Below are 18,450 nucleotides of genomic sequence, written 5' to 3'. Positions count from 1 at the left end.
TTTACACGCTGAAGGGTTCTAATAATCAATTATGTATGCTAATTGACATTAATTAAAATTACACAAGCATTTGTAGTTGCAGGGATTTATGTATAAATTTTATGTGTAGTTCCCAAAATGGGGTGCGGCCATTGGAGAGTCATGGGTGGATCAAGGGTACTCCTTCAATTTATGTGCACTGTTATAGAGTAAGGGAGACCTATGCCTAATTTAGGCAAAATGATTTATACCTGAGTTTAGTTTGAGTAAATCCTCATGTCTATAGTTAGTTGCGGATCCTGATGCTAATCTAATCTAATCTAATCTAAATCTTGGGTTTATATACCGCATCATCTCCGCAGATGGAGCTCGACACGGTTTACATGGTTAGGGAAGGAACGGAACTACAGTGGAATTATATAAGTATGAGAGAAGAGAGGTTGGTGTGAGAGTGCCAGGAGCGGGACGGGGTTACGTTCTGGAGAAGAGCCAGGTCTTCAGATGCTTACGGAATGGTAGAAGGGGGCTCAAATTGCGGAGAGGGGAAGGGAGACTGTTCCAGAGCTGAGTGATTCTGAAAGGGAGGGAAGAGCCAAGTTTACCAACAAGGGAGATGCTAAGCCCTATTCTATAAATGGCACCTAACTTTGAGTGCCATTTATAGAATATTGCATGGCATGTTTTTTGTTGACACAGATTTTTCAGTGCCATTAAAATTAGGGCTATTCAGTGCTATTAAGGTTAGGGCTCATCAGCTTGGAAAGAGATGGCTAAGGGGAGATATGATTGAAGTGTATAAAATCCTGAGTGGTGTAGAACAGGTACAAGTGGATCGATTTTTTACTGCATCAAGATTTATAAAGACTAGAGGACACTCAACTTTTAAAACCAATAGGAGGAAATATTTTTTCACTTAGGGCTCCTTTTACAAAGCCGCGCTAGCGGGGTTAATGCGCGTGACTTTTCATCACGCACTAACCCCCGCGCTGGCCTAAAAACTACCGCCTGCTCAAGAGGTAGAATTCATTATGTCATGTTTATAAAATGGAGAGAGTAATAGCAGCACAGCGAGGGTATTTAAAGACATTTCAAGATGTCTGGGAGCCATTAACAAAATATTGTAATGAATAGATGGCATTTTTCCCTTGAATTTTACAAGTTCAATTTTCAGGGAGGGGGTTAGCATAACATCTTATATAAAGTATTTAATTACTTGTTATAAAAGGGTGGGAAGGGAGGGAGATAAGATGATATGATTGTATTATTGCTGAATACTAAGTGATATATTCAATGTTAAAATGTGTTTACTTATTATCACACTTATAAGTTTTAAACTGAATAAAGATATATAAAAAAAAGAGGAGGCGATAGCGCGCGGTTTAGAGGCCGGCGGTTTAGCGCACGCTATTATGCGCATTAAACCACCAGCGTGGCTTTGTAAAAGGAGCCCTTAGAACATAGTTAAGCTCTGGATTTGGTAAGAGCGGATAGCGTAACTGGTTTTAAAAAAGGTTTGAACAAATTTCTGGAGGAAAAGTCCATAGTCTGCTGTTGAGACAGACATGAAATGCTGCTACTATCTGGGTTTTTGCCAGGTACTTGTGATTTGGATTGGTCTCCGCGAAGAGGGGATACTGGGCTAGATGGACCTAGTAAAGCTCTTCTTATGTTCTTTTTAAATTTCTCTGCAACTGCATTGTAAAATTAAAAATCTGTTAATCACGTGTTTTGTTTTGTTTTTAATTTTAACGCAGTTATAAGCTCTTATCTATGGTTGAGAAGCTGCAAAGGGAAATGGTAGAACCTCGTCTCCATATACAAGGGGGTGCTGAAAAGTTCTCAGCTCAACCAAGAGAATAACGTGGATACGGTTCAATCAATGATCTGAATCAATGTCAAAACAGAGAATTTTGTTTCAGCAAATTGACACTTAATGAAATAAGGGCTCCTTTTACTAAACTGTGGAAGAGCTTCTTACCGTGGGCCAGCAAGGGAAAATGCTCTGAAGCTCATTCAATTCCTATTAGTATTGGAGCATTGACCTTACCAGCCGGCAGTAAGAAGCTCTTCTGCAGTTTAGTAAAACCCAGCGTAAGATAATACTCTTTTCAGCTACAGTGACAAAATAACCCTCAGAATTTAGGAAGTAGGTTGATTGGGCTGGGGACGTTTCCGCACCCCTCCGTATCTCACTTAGTTAAATTGTGTTAATCCTCTTTGTTTAGAAAGTATGGTTTGGAATAATCTTGTATCGTTGCTTTTCTCCTTCTTTTTGTTTTTTCCAATACTTCTTTGATCATTGAGTTGATTCTTCTACCCATGTTGGGAACTTTAATTTCTAATTATTCTTTTCTTTATATTTAGTTAGACGTCTTTGTATTATTTACAGATTTTTCTGTTCAAGTGGCAATACTTGGAATTGAACTCCCTCTTTTACAAAAGCTGGCAGTGTGGGCCGATGTGGTAAATGCTCCAACGCGGCTTTGTAAAAGGGGAACTAAAATTGCAAGATAATAAAAAGGAACAAAATGTCACTCTTTCATTTTGTGATAAATCAGTTGCTGATAAAAACAAGCACAGTAAATGGGTTGACAGATATGCTTGGAAATTTGGAAAAAAGAAGTTTCCAGAAATGGTGCAGCTCCTTATCATAACTCACATGATTCATATTTTCTTGGCATTCAGCCTTTTCTAATTGTTGCAATTTTAGCAGCAGAAGGTAGAGAAGGCAATAAGAGCTGTTATTAAGCATGATAATTTATAGCAGGTAGAAATCATTTTTAGCCATTCAAAGCCAAGCAGTATGAGTCTGGAATTGCTTTTATAGCCTGGCTCCAAGATTTTCTATCTGGGATGATCCAGGATAATACAAGAGAAGGCATTACAACAACATTGTGGGTTTGACTGTTGGCCCATAAAAGGCTGTATATTAAATACTTTGAAAAGCAAGCTAATTTTCTGGCACATTTCAAATTTTAGAAAATTCAGTATTTTGCATCTGATTGATTATATGCTTAACTTTAAGGCCCTCTTACAAAAGCGCGCTAAGCGTTTTAGCGCACGCTAAATCAACACATGTGCTAACCGCTAACGTGTCCATAGGATAACATGCATGCGTTAGCGTTTAGCATGTGCTATTTACTGCGCACTAAAAAGCATAGCGTACCTTTGTAAAAGAGGGGGTAAATAATGAGTTATTGCCAACAAATCTCTTTGAAGAGCAGTTTATCATTAGCACAGTTTTCACAATTAACTTTGTAATGAAGTGCTATGCTGTGCACAACTGTAGAGTAGGGATGCAGTGAAAAGAATGAGGCAACCAAAAACCAGACATGCCAGAACACACAACAATCGTACCCCGGCCAGCACAGCAAACAGTCCATTTACACCATCCCTACCAAAACCAGCCCCGCCTCCCCCCGCCCACCCCTGGAGTGCAGGTAGAGCTAGCGAGGAGGCCGACACTCAGAGACCTAAAAAAACCCAGGTGAGAGGAGGTACTCAGAAAGTAAGGAGGGGGCTAATTAGGGAGCTAAGAGATCCAACAGGCCCTCCCATAGAGCAATATGATGCCTCGTGTCCTGTCTATGAGGGTTAGCATAAGAGCGGATCTCTGTCATGTTACTGTTACTTTATTGATTGTATTTGCCTGTCTGGGCCGTCGTGCCATTTTCAATAAAAATAATATATATAAAAAAAAAAAGAACGAGTCTCAAAAATTTACAAGATTAGTTGCTTTATTCACAACCGAGCAGAATGATCTTTGCCAAGGCAAGGAAGAGAATCAGAATATAGAGCTTCAGAATCTTACTCTGATGTTCTTCAGTCTGCAAAGTTTGCATTTATAAGGACCATGTGGAACTAATAAGTAGAACCAATATGAAGGAGCAGAACGCAGGATAAAGATGTCCATCTTGCATACGAATGCTAAATAAGACTAGCCATATTAGGTCAGACCAGTAGCCAATCTAGCCCAGTATCCTGCTTCCAGCAGTGGCCAATCCAGGTCACAAGTACCTGGCAAAAACCCAAATAGTTGCAACATTCCATGTTACCAATCCCAGGACAAGCAGTGGCATTCCCCTTATCTATTTCAATAGCAGTCTATGGAATTTTCCTCTGGGAACTTGTCCGACCCCTTTTTAAAAGCTGGGCAAAGAAAACAAGAAGGCAGTTGATCAGAGTATTTAAAACAGGGCTGCCCAAGTCCAGTCCTTGAGATCTACTGGCAGGCCAGGTTTTCAGGATATCCACAATAAATATGCATAAGAGAGATTTGCCTGCACCGCCTTCTTGGTATGCAAATCTCTCTCTCTCATGCATATTCATTGTGGATATCCTGAAAATCTGGCCTGCCAGTAGATCTCGAGGACCGGACTTGGGCAGCCCTGATTTAAAAGATGTGAATAAAAGACTACTTTATTAATAATTTAATTCTCTGTTTTCTTTAAACCTTTTTTAAACCCAGATATACTAACCACTGTTACTACATACTCTAGCAATGAGTTCTAGAGCTTAACTCAGGGATCTCAAAGTCCCTCCTTGAGGGCCGCAATCCAGTCAGGTTTTCAGGATTTTCTCAATGAATATGCATGAGATCAATGTGCATGCACTGCTTTCATTGCATATTCATTGGGGAAATCCTGAAAACCCAACTTGATTACGGCCCTCAAGGAGGGACTTTGAGACCCCTGGCTTAACTATTCTTTGAGTGGAAAAGTGAAAAAATAGGGTTTTTTGTTCTATTTCCATGTAATTTCAATGATTGTCCCTTAGGGCCTCTTCTATCAAACTGCACTAACAGTTTTTAGCACAGAGAGCAGCACTGAATGGCCCGCGCTGCTCCAGACACTCATAGAAACTCTATGAGCGTTGGGAGCAGCATGGGCCATTCAACATGGCTCACCACACTCCAAACTGCTAGCGCAGTTTGATAGAAGAGACCCTTAGTCTTTATACATTTTGAAAGAGTAAAAAATGATTCACTTTTACCCATTCTATACCACTAGAGATTTTGTAGATCTCAATCATATCACCTACCGCCCCCAGCTGTCTCTTTTCCAAGGTGAAGGGCCCTAAACATTTTGGCCTTTTCTTATATGAGAGGAGTTCCATCCCCTTTATCATTTAGATTGTTCTTCTTTGAACCTTTTCTAATTTTGCTATGGCATAAAGTGACATTTGGATGTTTTTCTTGCTAAAACTTTCAAAAACACTATTTTTGAAACCCATCTTTTAAATACTTTTATATGCAGTTCATTTGCAGTGCATCTAAATCTTAAGGGAGCATGTTGGTGGCATGGTTTGGGTCGGACTAGTGCGGGCTTATGACTTGGACATTTTTCTGCAATAATGGAACATTATAGAACATGTACAGTGCAAAAATTGGATGTTTTAAGCTAGACCTGTTTCAATTTTGAATAAGTATCAAAACGGTTCCCAAAGTCACCAGATGATCCCAACACCCAAAGAGGTGAAAGAAACAATATGCACCAGCCTTTATGATGCTGTGCTGGGAAATCCTGTTAACTGTCTGTTTGGGAGAGACAGGTATTGCTGGAAGTCTGCAGCTGAACCAAGGGGGATAGGGATACACCTGGGAAAGAAAGGTGATCCTAGCATGCACAGTCCCTAGACTGCTGAAAGAAGTAGTCTAGGGAAAGTGAAGACCCTATAAGGACAGAAGGCGATATATGCTTGTTAAGCTGCCTACCTGAGCGATATATGGAAAAGGAAGTATGGACTTTCAGATTTGGTTGGGGAGGGGGGGGTGCAGAAGGCATGGGTGGGGTCTTCCCCACTACTGGCAGCCTGGTGAGAGCACTTCAGGATCACACCTGACAGTCAAATGAACTCAAAGAAGCATCAGCTTATATTTCAATCTGCGTTTTTATAGAATGTTTGTGTGATTTAATATAATTGGTTTGTTTATCAATATTTCGGGTGTGGGGCTGCGTAAAAGGTTATTTAAAGTTAATTGAGTGGGGTATAAGAGCAGCTCTGAGGCCAACGAGCCATTCATAGATCATAAATATCAGTAGAAAATAATGATATCAAGTCTAGATAAGTACATAAAAAATTCACTATGTTTTAGTCCACAGTAGCATTCTTTTATGAGAATGTTGACAGATAATTCCCCAAACGTACTAGCTATGGAACAAAGCAAATTGACTTTGTAAAGATCATCAGAAATTGTAATTATGTTGATATGATTTGTATATCACAACCCCTTTATAATTCTAGAATGCTGAAATTTTCAATGCATACCATTTTGTGCCACTTAGTCTTCGTAAAACAAAATGAGTTTGGAGCAAAAATAAATACAAGGGGTAGACTTGAATTATCAGTAGACTTGTATTATCAGTGTAGTTGCTATGGAGATAGAAAACATTTTATAGTTATTGGTAAGCACAGGACACAAAGCATAAATAAGCACATTTCCTTATTAGCTTCAAATAAAGTGTTTTGGGCAGTAAATAATACCTAGATTAATCACAGTACCAGCTAATGTATGATATTTTCCAAGGCTCTGTCCTTCATGTCATGCCTTCCTATTGTGTTAGGACTTATAATTAAAAATGTATCCTGTAAATAAAAGCAGCTCAGTGACAATCATGGGATTTGCAGTTCAGAAGGTCATCTGTATTATTGACAATATAACCAATCAGTTGATTTGCAGTTAATAGTAATATTGTGTCAATATTCAAAATGATTTAAATGGGTAGGTGAGCCTCCTGCCTGTTTAAATTGTGTGTGCCTGCCTGGTTGCTGATAAATGTCATCACTCATCGGCCATTTTGGAAGTGTGGAGATGAGCGATGGTACAAGAGGTAGAGCCGGGGAAGAGTTGGGAGTAATTTGGGTGCCAGTAATATTCAGTGTCAGTGCCCATATAGATAACCAGGCAAGCAGGACCATATTAAAAGCAGTCCTAGCTATGCCTGGTTAGTTATGTGGATGCAACATTCAATATTGGCCAGCACGTATATAACTTCCAGGTCTCAAGTCTGCAAAGTACAAAGATCTCCCTTTCTCTCTCCCACCTGACAATTTCTGGTCACCCCCACCATCACCCCTGAAACACTCCGATCACTCAACCCATTCCCTAACACAATCTCTGACCTCCTCTTGTTATAACAGACCCCGTGGGCCTACCTTAGGCCCTAGTAGCCCAGTGGGATGATGGGGTGAGAAAAAGCTGCTAAGACCTCTAGAAGTAATCTCACAGCTACAGCTGAGTATTGCGCCTTTCACATGAATTGTACCTACGAAGGCGCTTTATGACACCTAATGCCACTTCTGGTGAAAGCTATACCTATAGTGGCATTAGGTATCGTAAAGCACCTCTGTAGGTGTAATGCAGGCACTGTTTCTTAACGTACCAGTAGACGCCTACATATTTTGATTTAAATTTGGGGGGGGGGGGTTTAAACAGCATTTTCAACTTAAGTTAGGCACCAGTAGGATTAAGGCACCATTTATAGAATATGGGCCTTATTGTATGGAATGTTAACAATAAGGAAGTCCATATTCAAAACAATCAATGTCCAGAAATGGCTGCTGGTCAGTTAAATTTCATGTTCAATGCTAACCATTAATTTTTAGCAGGACTTAACTGATTAGTGCTGCTAAAAATAACCGTTTATTGCCAAACTGAAAACCAGCGTATAGCTTTAAAATTATATTAATACAAATTCTTGAGATAAGATGCGATGCATGTCCTTTCCAGCTTAGACATCCATTTAATTTTGCTAGAAAGGACATGTTGTATTACAGCTTATCTCAAGAATTTGTATTAATACGAGTGTAATTTTAAAACTGGGGCAGAGTCATCATTTGGCCAGTTACATGATGATAATCAGCACTTAACCAGCCAGGTTAACTCCATAAACAGAACCCCATAAAAGTTGTTCCTATTTTGATATGGTAACCCATAACCAGTTAAGTGCTGAATATTAGCTGGTTCCAGAAAGCCAGAAATTCAATGCCAGAGCCTGGACATAGCTGAGAATTCAATTTCCGGGTCTAACACCATTGACTGGCAGCAAAATGCTAATCACTGTTGGCTGAATATCGGGCCCATAGAATTTACAATAATGACTTCTCTTATGGCAGCACTTATCTGGAATTTTGGCAACCCGCCATATCATTTATTTCTATATGTTAATTTATGTTTTATATGACCAATGTGAATAAAAGGATTATTATGTTTGATTGCTTTTACATTGTTTTGCATTTTTCAATTACTCTGCATGTATTGATGTTCATGTTTTGCAGTCGGATACTCCTACTTTGTATTGTATAAAATACAGTGCTGGGAAAGCTGAAAAATAATTTAAAACCCTATAGTCATTACTTCTAGATGATAAATTCCTGAGAGAGATATTCTCTACTCAACTGGTTCTGGCAAAATTCTTACAGAAACCAAGAAAGAAAGAAAAAAAAAAAATGAGGCTGCAAACTTTACCCATGTATCATGCAATTGGAAAAACATTTAACAAGAAATACTTCTCAAATTCTTCCACTAATGGAATATTCATTATTCGATCAAGAAATTGCTAAGTAGAAGGTTTCACTGGGAAGATAAATAAGATGTTAAAAAGGCAAATATTAACTCACATGCACATAAGGGGTCTTTTACTAAGGCATGCTAGCTGATTTAGTATACGCTAAATATTAGCATGTGCTAAATGCTAACACGCCCATTATATTCCATGGAGATGTTAGCATTTAGCGCGCCTTAGTAAAAGATCCCCAAAATTAGATGTTTTACAAAGCTGACCAAGGTAACCCCTTCATGGGAAGCACTTTTTAGGACTAGACCTATGCATTAATGACACAAGATCATGAAATGTTCAGAATATTTTGCTCAGTCCTGAAATATAAGATTTTTGATGTGAACTGAAAATGATTAGATGCTTTGGAACAGTGAAGATTTTAAGGGTAAATGGGATGCCCATGTGGGATCCCTAAGAGGGAAGAGTTAAGGATGGGTCATTAGGAGCGGGATCTCCAGGAGAGCAGACTAGGGGGGTGGGTCTGTGGAGTGGGCAGACTTGATGGGCTATGGCCCTTATCTGCCGTCATTTTTCTATGTTTCTGATTCTAAAAGACCCAAGAGTTATATGGGCTTTTTAATTAATTATGAGAATCAGTATAAAAGTCTACTGCATCTTACCTTCTGAGCACATATCACCTCCTCCCTACACCTAAATATCTTTCCCCTTCCAGGTATCATGGCAATACTTTGTTATAAATCACATATATTTTCTGGTAATGCCATTTCCTCCTTATTTTCTTCTGATCTGAAATAAAAGAGCATTAGTTCTCAGAATCTAGTTGAAAATGTTTTAAGTGAATCCAAAAAATTAATTTCCCTTATATGTTTGTATTAATTTGTTTACCTTTAGCTCTGTACAGTAAATGCTTTTATATTCCATGATAGACAAGTGACCAAAGTAGCTGATTGCATACTACAGAATTGTTTACTAACCTTATTTTAGTCAAATTAATTCCCTATAGGCCATTTAATTAACTTTCTTAACTAATTCAATCAACTTCAAAGTGTTACAGATGGCCTGAATTTTAGTTCCAAAACATCAGCTATTTCCTCTTAATCAGGCTCACTTTCAAATGCTCTTAAAGAAGGCCTAGATAATAGACCTTTGGCTATTGCAAATAACCCACAAGAGCAGTTCAAGGATGTCTGAATTTTCTGGCCAAGAAACATCCACAGCATTAATTGCACATCTAGGCACTTATAGCAAGGATATAAAAGATAATTATTTAATAACCATTTTGAAGTTCCTCCAACAATGCACAGTCTGCTTTGCTATCTTTTCAAGCTAGCAATTTCAGACCAAAACCAAGATGTTAATAGTTTCTCTTTTTCAAGTTGCTTTCTTTACAGGTCTCTTGTGATAACATCTGAGAGCCTAGGCCATGCATGTTTAGTATTCCAAATCCAATTCTTATTCAACTAGAACTCAAATGGGCTCATAATCACCAACCACCAAAAGTGAAGACAGCAACTCATATATCTTTAGTTCCTACAAACAGCTGTGGCCTTAATATACTGCCTATCTAACTTTAAAAGATCCTGAAATCTACTTAAAATATGTCTGAACCAATATCAGAGTGATGGACCCCATCATGCATACAAAGTCCTGCATGATCTACCATTATCAAATCACAAATCATCACTCTCATATTAGCTGAATAGCTTTAACTTTTAGAGCTCCTTTCCCCGCTCTACAATGGAATAATAAATAACCATATTAAGCAAACCTTTTGAACAAGAAATCACCGTAATCTCTAAACCAGTGGTTCCCAACCCTGTCCTGGAGGACCACCAGGCCAATCGGGTTTTCAGGCTAGCCTTAATGAATATGCATGAGCAAATTTGCATGTCTCTCACTTCCATTATATGCAAATCTCTCTCATGCATATTCATTAGGGCTAGCCTGAAAACCCGACTGGCCTGGTGGTCCTCCAGGACAGGGTTGGGAATCACTGCTCTAAACAATCCTCCATTGTCCCTGCATAACCCTGTTTCCTCTCTATAGTGTTGCTCTTCTGTGTCCTTGTCCCTTTGTTCCCTCTATGTCCATTATCGCTTCTCTGTCTCCTTGTCTCTTCTTTCTCTTTTCCCTTCCTCTCACAACTCATATCCCTACCCTGGGGCCATTATCTCTCTGCTTCTCTCTTCCTCACCCTACCCTGCCCAGTCCTGCCCCCTCTTTCCCTCTTGGGTCCAATGACTTTCCCACCTCTCTTCCTCTCCTCAGTCTCATTCTCCCTCTCTTTTTCCCTCCCCCCACTCCAGCATTTGTGAGAGCATGCTTGTTGAAACAAATCTGTTCATGTTGTGACACATCTCAAGGTTACTCATGCACAGTTGTGGCTCAGTGTGAGTCTAACATTCCAAGAGACAGGATGTAGGACGCCTACAGCTGCCTAAAATCGGGACACACTTTTAGAGAATCAGGCCCTTAATGTATGGTGCATTTGCACTTGCCTTATTTATGCTGTACTTCCTTTTCTGATTTCTGGTTTTATATTGGAAACTGCTTAGATTGCTATGATGATCAAGTGATATATCAAGCTTAGATAAAACTATAAACTGTAAAAAAAAAAAAAATCTGTTAAATCTTCTATCCCAGTTGATACCAAAATATTCATGTCACATAAGAACATAAGAATTGCTGCTGCTGGGTCAGACCTAAAAAGTTGCAATTTACAATTAACATACAAAATAAGCTGCACATGTTAGCAAATTTTGCCACAGCTTTGTTGGTTTAAAAAATATATATCTCTGCTTTACAGTCCCCCACAGAAGAAATTTCATCTTACTTACAACTTCCAAAATGGCTTTTAAAGACATATTCTGAGGGATTGAAATTGAAGAGAAAACCATTCAGTCTGATGGAAATGCAATCACTTTCAGCATCTTTAGCCATTTTTTCTTCCACCTGTACCTTTGCTCCTCATATTTCCCTCTATTCTTTGAATTTAATTTGGTAATCTTTTCCATGGTCCTCTTGTCAAGTTCTTCTATATTTTTTGAACACAGCCTCATTTGCCCTTATTTTTTCAGCCACTTGTTTGGAGAACCAAATTGACTTCCTGTTTTCTCATGATTAATAATTTGTATTATGTTGGATACTGTTACATCTCTTTGGTATATAGTAAATTTCTTAATTTGTACGCCAACTTGAATCTTTTAATGGAACTAGGTGGATTATAAATTGGTAAATAGTTGTATCAAACCATACTATTGCCTAGGTGGACACCCATCCAGATATTGGAACACTACCTCCATTTGTGAACACTAGATCCAGTGTCACCATTTGTCTGAGCAAAGCACTTTGACAGGCATCCACAATCTTTCTGATTCTGCTGGTGGGACTTTCCAATCCACTTCGGGTAAGTTGAAATTTCACAGCAACAGTAACTCCCCTTTCATTCCAAACATGGATATCTTTGATCAGATCTTTGTCTCACTTCTCCATTTGTGCTGGGGTCTGTAGACAACCCTCATGTAGACACAGGTTCCATCTTCTCTTTCCAAGATGATCCATAATTCCATATCACATTTTTTTCCCCAGGTTTCCTGCATTTCAGCCGTTTTGATATTGGTTTTCATATATGAGCATACAGTATCCTCTACCTCTACTCAAAAGAGAGAAGAACAGTGAAAAGGTTAAATGGCCTCTTTTTGCTACCTTTTGGACTCTGACAAGTACCTATGACCTGCATTAGCCACTGTTTGAACAGGGTACTAGGCTTGATTGAACCCTTGGTTTGACCTTGTTCCTGTGTACTTATGTTAGTTGGGGCAGGTAAAAATGCTGCCAAGCATTTGTTTCTCTTTTCAAGTATGCATGTATTACAATTGAAAATAATAAAAAAAATAATGCATGCATAATTTTCTAGTCTGTCCATATCTGAGTCATGCCCTCTCCCCCCCCCCCCCACCTTCAAAATGGAACATGCCATGGATATATATGTGTAAGTTACAAATTTTCTAAAATTGATTCTTAAATGCATACAGGCATTTACAAGTATAAACTCACTATTTGCACATGCAAATGACATAACTCTTCTAAAAGCTCCAACATGTTTTGCTATTCTATTATTTTGCTTAATGTGCCTGTACTTTACAATTATTCACTCACAATCCACTTTCAGAATAAAACGGTCAAGTCTGTGGTTATTTTCTTCAACTCTATTGTTTGGTTGCCTCATCCTTCTGTCATATTCCTCCTATACATCTTGCAAAACTAATATTAAAGTAAGCCTTCTGAACAAAGACTTAACCTATTGTAATTTGATTATATTTGACTCAGCAAATATAAAGGTAGCTCAGAAAATTAAGCACTCATTTGCATTTCTAAAGAAATTATTAAACCTTGTGGCAAAGATTGTAAATGCATTAATGAGGCAGCCTACAAAAAGGGGGAATAGTTAAATCAATTTGTTGAGCAGAGGACATTAATTTACCTGTGTACAGGCAGGCAAAGGGGGAATACAGCTGTTACTTATTCCTAATTAAGAAAAAAAAAAAAATAGCAGCTTGTGAGTTTTAGAGACAAACTGTGGCAGATCTCTTCAGGCTGCTCCAGGTGGGGGAAAATGTGTCTCAGAGGTTTAAAAATTATTTAGATAGTTTAATCAGGCAAAAGTAGACAGTTTTGGTAGCAGAAAATAAGTTTTATGTAAGAAGCTTAAAAAAAACCCATAACAGTAAGAAAGAAAAGAGATGACATATGGAGGTAAAAAAAAAAAAAAAACACCATGAAAAAAGTCAAAAGTCAAAAGAGAAGAAGCATATAGATTGGGGTGTGATCAATAAAGCTTCGAATGGGAAGAGGGAGATGGAGACAGAGAGACATGTTCTAATGCAACCTGCTTAGGTTTTAAGTGGAATAGATGTTTTAAAATAAATAAATATGCATAATAGAATTGCCAACATTTTGACAGAGAAAACCTGATGCTTGCCCTGATCCATACTACTCCCTAATTTCACCCTCATGCCCCACTCTAAGTCACTCGCCACACCTATTGCGGTACACTTTCCCTATCCTGCCCCCTACAACTAAGGGCTCCTTTTACAAAGGTGCGCTAGTGTTTTTAGCGCACACACCGGATTAGCACGCGCTACCCGATAAACTACCGCCTGTAAAAGGAGCCCTAACTGTCTATGGCTAAAAGGGTTCCGTGACTTAGGGCTAGATTCACTAAGCAAACCGATTGTGTACCGATAGGTTTGCACCCCCGACCCAATTCCAATCTGTGCGTGCAAATGAGGGTAAACGGCATGCAAAGCAGGAAGGACGCAATTCACTAAGCTTTTCCAGGAACACCGACTGGCTGGTAGATCCAAAAAGCAGCAAATGGTGGGGACCAGTCGCTCACGACCTTTCCTGCTCTCTGCCGACTTCTCCTGCCTTTCTGTCCTGACTCGCCTGCCCTGTTCAGCCCCAACTTGCCTGCCCTGCTCAGCCCTGACTCGCCTGCCCTTCCCCGCAGTGCGAGCCTGTGGTTTTAACCCATGGGTTTAAAGCGGTTTAAAACCAAGGGCTTGCGAAGTAATAATAATAATAATTTATTTTCTTATATACCGCCCAACCGGAAGTTCCAGGCGGTTCACAGCAAGAGAACTGAGACATATCAGCGAAGACACAAAATACACTAGAATTCAGTGGAATACAATACAGTGAAATTCAATATGATGCAACAATGTAATATAATGTGAAATCATCACATAAAATTTACCATAAATTTACAGTCAACTAAGTAAAAAAAGTAAAAAAAAAAGCTCTGCTGGGCACGAAGGGCCAGCGCATGCGCAGACCATCTACAGTCAAGGAAGATGATCTGTGTATGCTCAAGGATCGCTCTCCATCGATCTCTGCGGTCAGCAGGAGGCGTGCCAACGATCGCCCCCATTTGTATGCAGGCCTTTAGTAAATTTGTTGGCCTGCCTGCAATCACCCACGGATCGGACATGGATCTCCAGGTTAGTGAATCTTGCCCTTAAGGAGGTTAAGATGGAGGAGGCTAGAGTAGGTATGGCTAAGAGGGGTGATGCTAGGGTACAGTGTGAAAGAAAAGTCTATGGTAGCAATAAAGGGACAATAGATGATTTTTTAACCAGAGGCTCCATTAGGACTTGAATGTATTTAAGAAACTGTTAAAATGACACCTTTGTTGTCTGATGACAGCAGCCCGTTGAGGCTTCAGCACTTGGACTTCTTTATATCTTGCTGGTTTATATATTGTGTTTTTGTATGATTTTTTTTATTATGTATGTAAACTTTGTTATCCATCGTGGATAAAGGCGGAATATAAATCAATGAACAAATAAACAGAGCAGAGAAGGATTTTTTCACTGTATCTCAGGTGTAACTGCACCAGCTGTATTCCCCTAGTGCCTCTGTACCAATGGTATCATTTGCACTGAATATACTCCAAGAAATTATGTGCCAAAAAATAAAAACATTACAGATCAAATATAATGCAATTCATATATTAAGCAGATTAGGTATTTTTAGTATTACGTGCTAATGCTGTAACATTTGGGTCCCAGTCAGCCCTAGCTCTCCAGTCAAGCATCTTCCTTTTGGCCATATGAACAGTGGTATTTAGTGGTACTGTAATAAAATGCTCTCTTTTTTATGTTGATAGGCTTTAGATTTGCTGGCTTTCAGGATTTCCCCCAATGAATATGCATGAGATCTATTAGCATACCATGAAAGCAGTGCATGCAAATAGATCTCATGCATATTCATTGGGGAAATCCTGAAAACCCGACTGGATTGCGGCCTTCGAAGAGGGACTTTGACACCCGTGTTCTAGAGACTTCCTTGTCAATGTAGCAGATTGAGGAGTCTAGGCTTTCATCATAATCTTTGAACAGTGCATACAAAACTATAAGTTGCTGATGACAGAATTTCTCAAGATTCGCTATTTTAACACTTAGGAACATATTGTGAAATATATTTATTTTTAAATCATGAAGATTTTCTTACAGAAGTTTTTCAAAGTAGGTTGGTAATATTTACCATATGTTTATTGGGTTTATAAAAATAGTTTAAATGTTTAAAAAGTTTCTTCATATTGTGGACTAAAAGATGGACATGAAAAGAAAATCCAACGGAATCTGCAGTAAACAAACAGCAAGCAAAAACAAAAACAAAAACTGCAGACCATGTGCAAGATGTAGGCACTGTTTATTACAATATTAATGCAGTATGGTAAATATACCACCTTATTACAAACCAGTGGACCCAACACGGTCCGTGTTTCAGACACCTTCCTCAGGGGTCCGTGGTGGATAAAGTATATACAAACCGCATTGACCAAATCAAACAAATTCCGTTCCGGCTCCAAAGTACAGTGCAGCACTGCGTCGCGATAGCTGTTACCGCCATGGCCAGTACTAAAAACTGTGCTACGGTTTTGTAAAAACAGGGCTTTAAATAATTAATAGAAAATCATACACAGAAAATGAAACTCTAGAAGTTAATCAAAGCTCAATTTCTGTACTTCTTAATATGAATCTCATATTTTCCCCCCAATAAATCTCTATCCTATGAAATTAATACAGTGGTGTTACAGGTTCCAGAAACAAAAAAGAACAGCCAAATTAACAAGGATAAGAGCAAGGGGGGCGCTAGTGAGCACTGATGGGATAAGACGCTTGGTGTGTGTGCTCCGGTGAGGGAATCAATCAACAACCGAGAATAACATCTTTAACCGCCACAGTAATTCTAATAAAGGTGGATTTTCTATTGCTCATATGGCCATGGCAAAATCTAACAAGAGAAAAAGCATTGAGCCTTCTTCACCATTGAAGAATAGCTCCGCTAATTCTGATGACCCGGCTATCGCCGCCATCTTGGAGGAGCTTCGATCGATTAGAGAATTATTAGTAGACAGCAAACAGGATATTGCTGACATAAAAGAAGATCTTGCTAACATCAAAGGCGAACTTGGCACAATCAAATCAAGAACGGACATTTTGGAAGTTCAGATGCAAACTGCTGATACATCGATCAAACAGCTATAAAGGCAGGCCACGCGAATCTCCTTACTAGAACGCGCCCTTGAGGATTCCGGTAATTACGCTCGGAGAAACAGCTTTCGCCTTTTAGGGCTGCCGGAAGGGAGGGAGGCTTGCGATTTGATTGATTTTCTTACAGTATTACTGCCGCAAATCCTGAAAATGAATGATGATACCAAATTAGATTTTGACAGCGCTTATCGGATCTCGCAGCAGACTGTTTTTCAAAAGAAGTATCCCAGACCTATCATCGTCACGTTGCTACTATTCCATCAAGTGCTAAAGATAATGCAACATGCCAAACTACATGCTCCAATTACATTTGAAGGGAACAAATTACTCATTGTTCCAGATATTTCAAAGGAAACGGCTAAAAAGAGGAAATTGCTGCTTTCGTACAGGCCCAAGTTGAAATCTATTGGCACCAAATTTGGCATGCTGTATCCAGTTCGTATGCGAGTCACAATCAATAATTCTACAAAGGACTTTACTAACCCTGCAGAATTGGCTGAATTTATTGAAACTATTCAACCTACTAACATTGACAAAACTTGAACTGATCATTATATTTGCAGGTTATCACTTTGTAAGTATTATAGTGATGATTTATCATACTGTGTCTATAAAGTCTACTACTTGCAAGATCACAACATTGCTTAGAAAATGTGTGATAGACTTTCCCTTGTTATTACTAATGATGTTTTCTCTCTCCAATGTTTAATCTTCTTTCTTTCACTGGTTAACACAGGGACGACCGTATTCTGAAGACAAATGAGTGGCTACAACGATGGTGCTGGGAAATGAACTTCGGATTCCTGAATCACGGGGAGGCACTACAGGGACTCCAGGGATCGGACGGACTCCACCTGACCAACAGAGGTAAGAACGTCTTCGGACACCGAGTAGCCCGCCTGCTTCGAAGGGCTTTAAACTAGGTAAGTTGGGGGAGGGTACCCATTTATATACCGGAGCAGTAAGTAACAATCCTGATAAGGCGAACCAAAACTCCACTTCTAGGTCAGAGGTAAGTACCCTTGCTGCAAAAGATTCGCTAGGAGACACTCTAATTCAGATGGGTAACTCTCTAAAAGAGTTTAGACACAAAGAGTGGAGAGCTATGTATGTAAATGCACACAGCCTAGGGAATAAATTTCTAGAACTAGAAACAGAAATAGTAAATGCAGACCTGGACGTGGTGGCAATATCCGAAACATGGTTCACTGACTCTCATGGGTGGGATATAACTATACCAGGATATAACCTGCTTCGCCAAGATAGGGAGGGTAAGTTGGGAGGTGGGGTAGCACTTTACATCAAAGAGAACATCAAGACAACTAGGATCACAGATGTCAAGTACACTGGGGAATCCATCTGGGTAAATCTGGCCAGAGGCGGAGAGAAATGCCTATACCTCGGTGTGGTATACAGACCTCCAAGACAATCGGAGGACAAAGACAAAGAATTAATTGAAGACATTGAGAATATCACCTTACGGGGGGACGTTGTCCTGTTGGGGGACTTCAACATGCCTGATGTAGACTGGAACACATTCTCAGCAATAACTTGTAGTAGCAAGAGGATATTAACATCCATGAAGGGAGTACAGCTCAAACAAATGGTACTGGAGCCCACTAGGGCCCAGGCCATCCTGGACCTGATACTTACGAACGGGGAAAGCGTCACGGAAGTCTTGGTGGGAGAAACGCTGGCAACCAGTGACCATAACATGGTATGGTTCAACCTTAGAAAGGGCTTCCCTAGATCACAAACAAAAACGAAGGTACTCAATTTCCGGGGCACTGACTTCGCAAGCATGGGTGATTTCGTCCATCAGACGCTACAGGCTCAAGAAACAACGGATGATGTGGAAGCTATGTGGTCAACACTGAAAAGGACACTACACG

The 18,450-nt window shown here is 39.5% G+C and overlaps 1 long non-coding RNA gene across 2 annotated transcripts in view; it reads left to right on the top strand.

The window, feature by feature from the left end:
* The window catches only part of LOC117353711, a 64,406-nt gene extending 51,095 nt beyond the window's left edge, over window positions 1-13,311 (top strand). For both annotated transcript variants that reach the window (XR_004538002.1, XR_004538003.1), the window contains exons 3-4: window positions 11,764-11,904; window positions 12,087-13,311. This is a non-coding gene — a long non-coding RNA (uncharacterized LOC117353711). The remainder of the gene's footprint in view (window positions 1-11,763; window positions 11,905-12,086) is intronic.
* The last annotated feature ends 5,139 nt before the right edge of the window (window positions 13,312-18,450 follow it).

This window comes from Geotrypetes seraphini, chromosome 2, assembly GCF_902459505.1.
Source record: "Geotrypetes seraphini chromosome 2, aGeoSer1.1, whole genome shotgun sequence".
NCBI lineage: Eukaryota > Metazoa > Chordata > Amphibia > Gymnophiona > Dermophiidae > Geotrypetes > Geotrypetes seraphini.
Note: the sequence above shows the minus strand (reverse complement) of the source record. Positions and strands in the feature narration are given on the sequence as shown.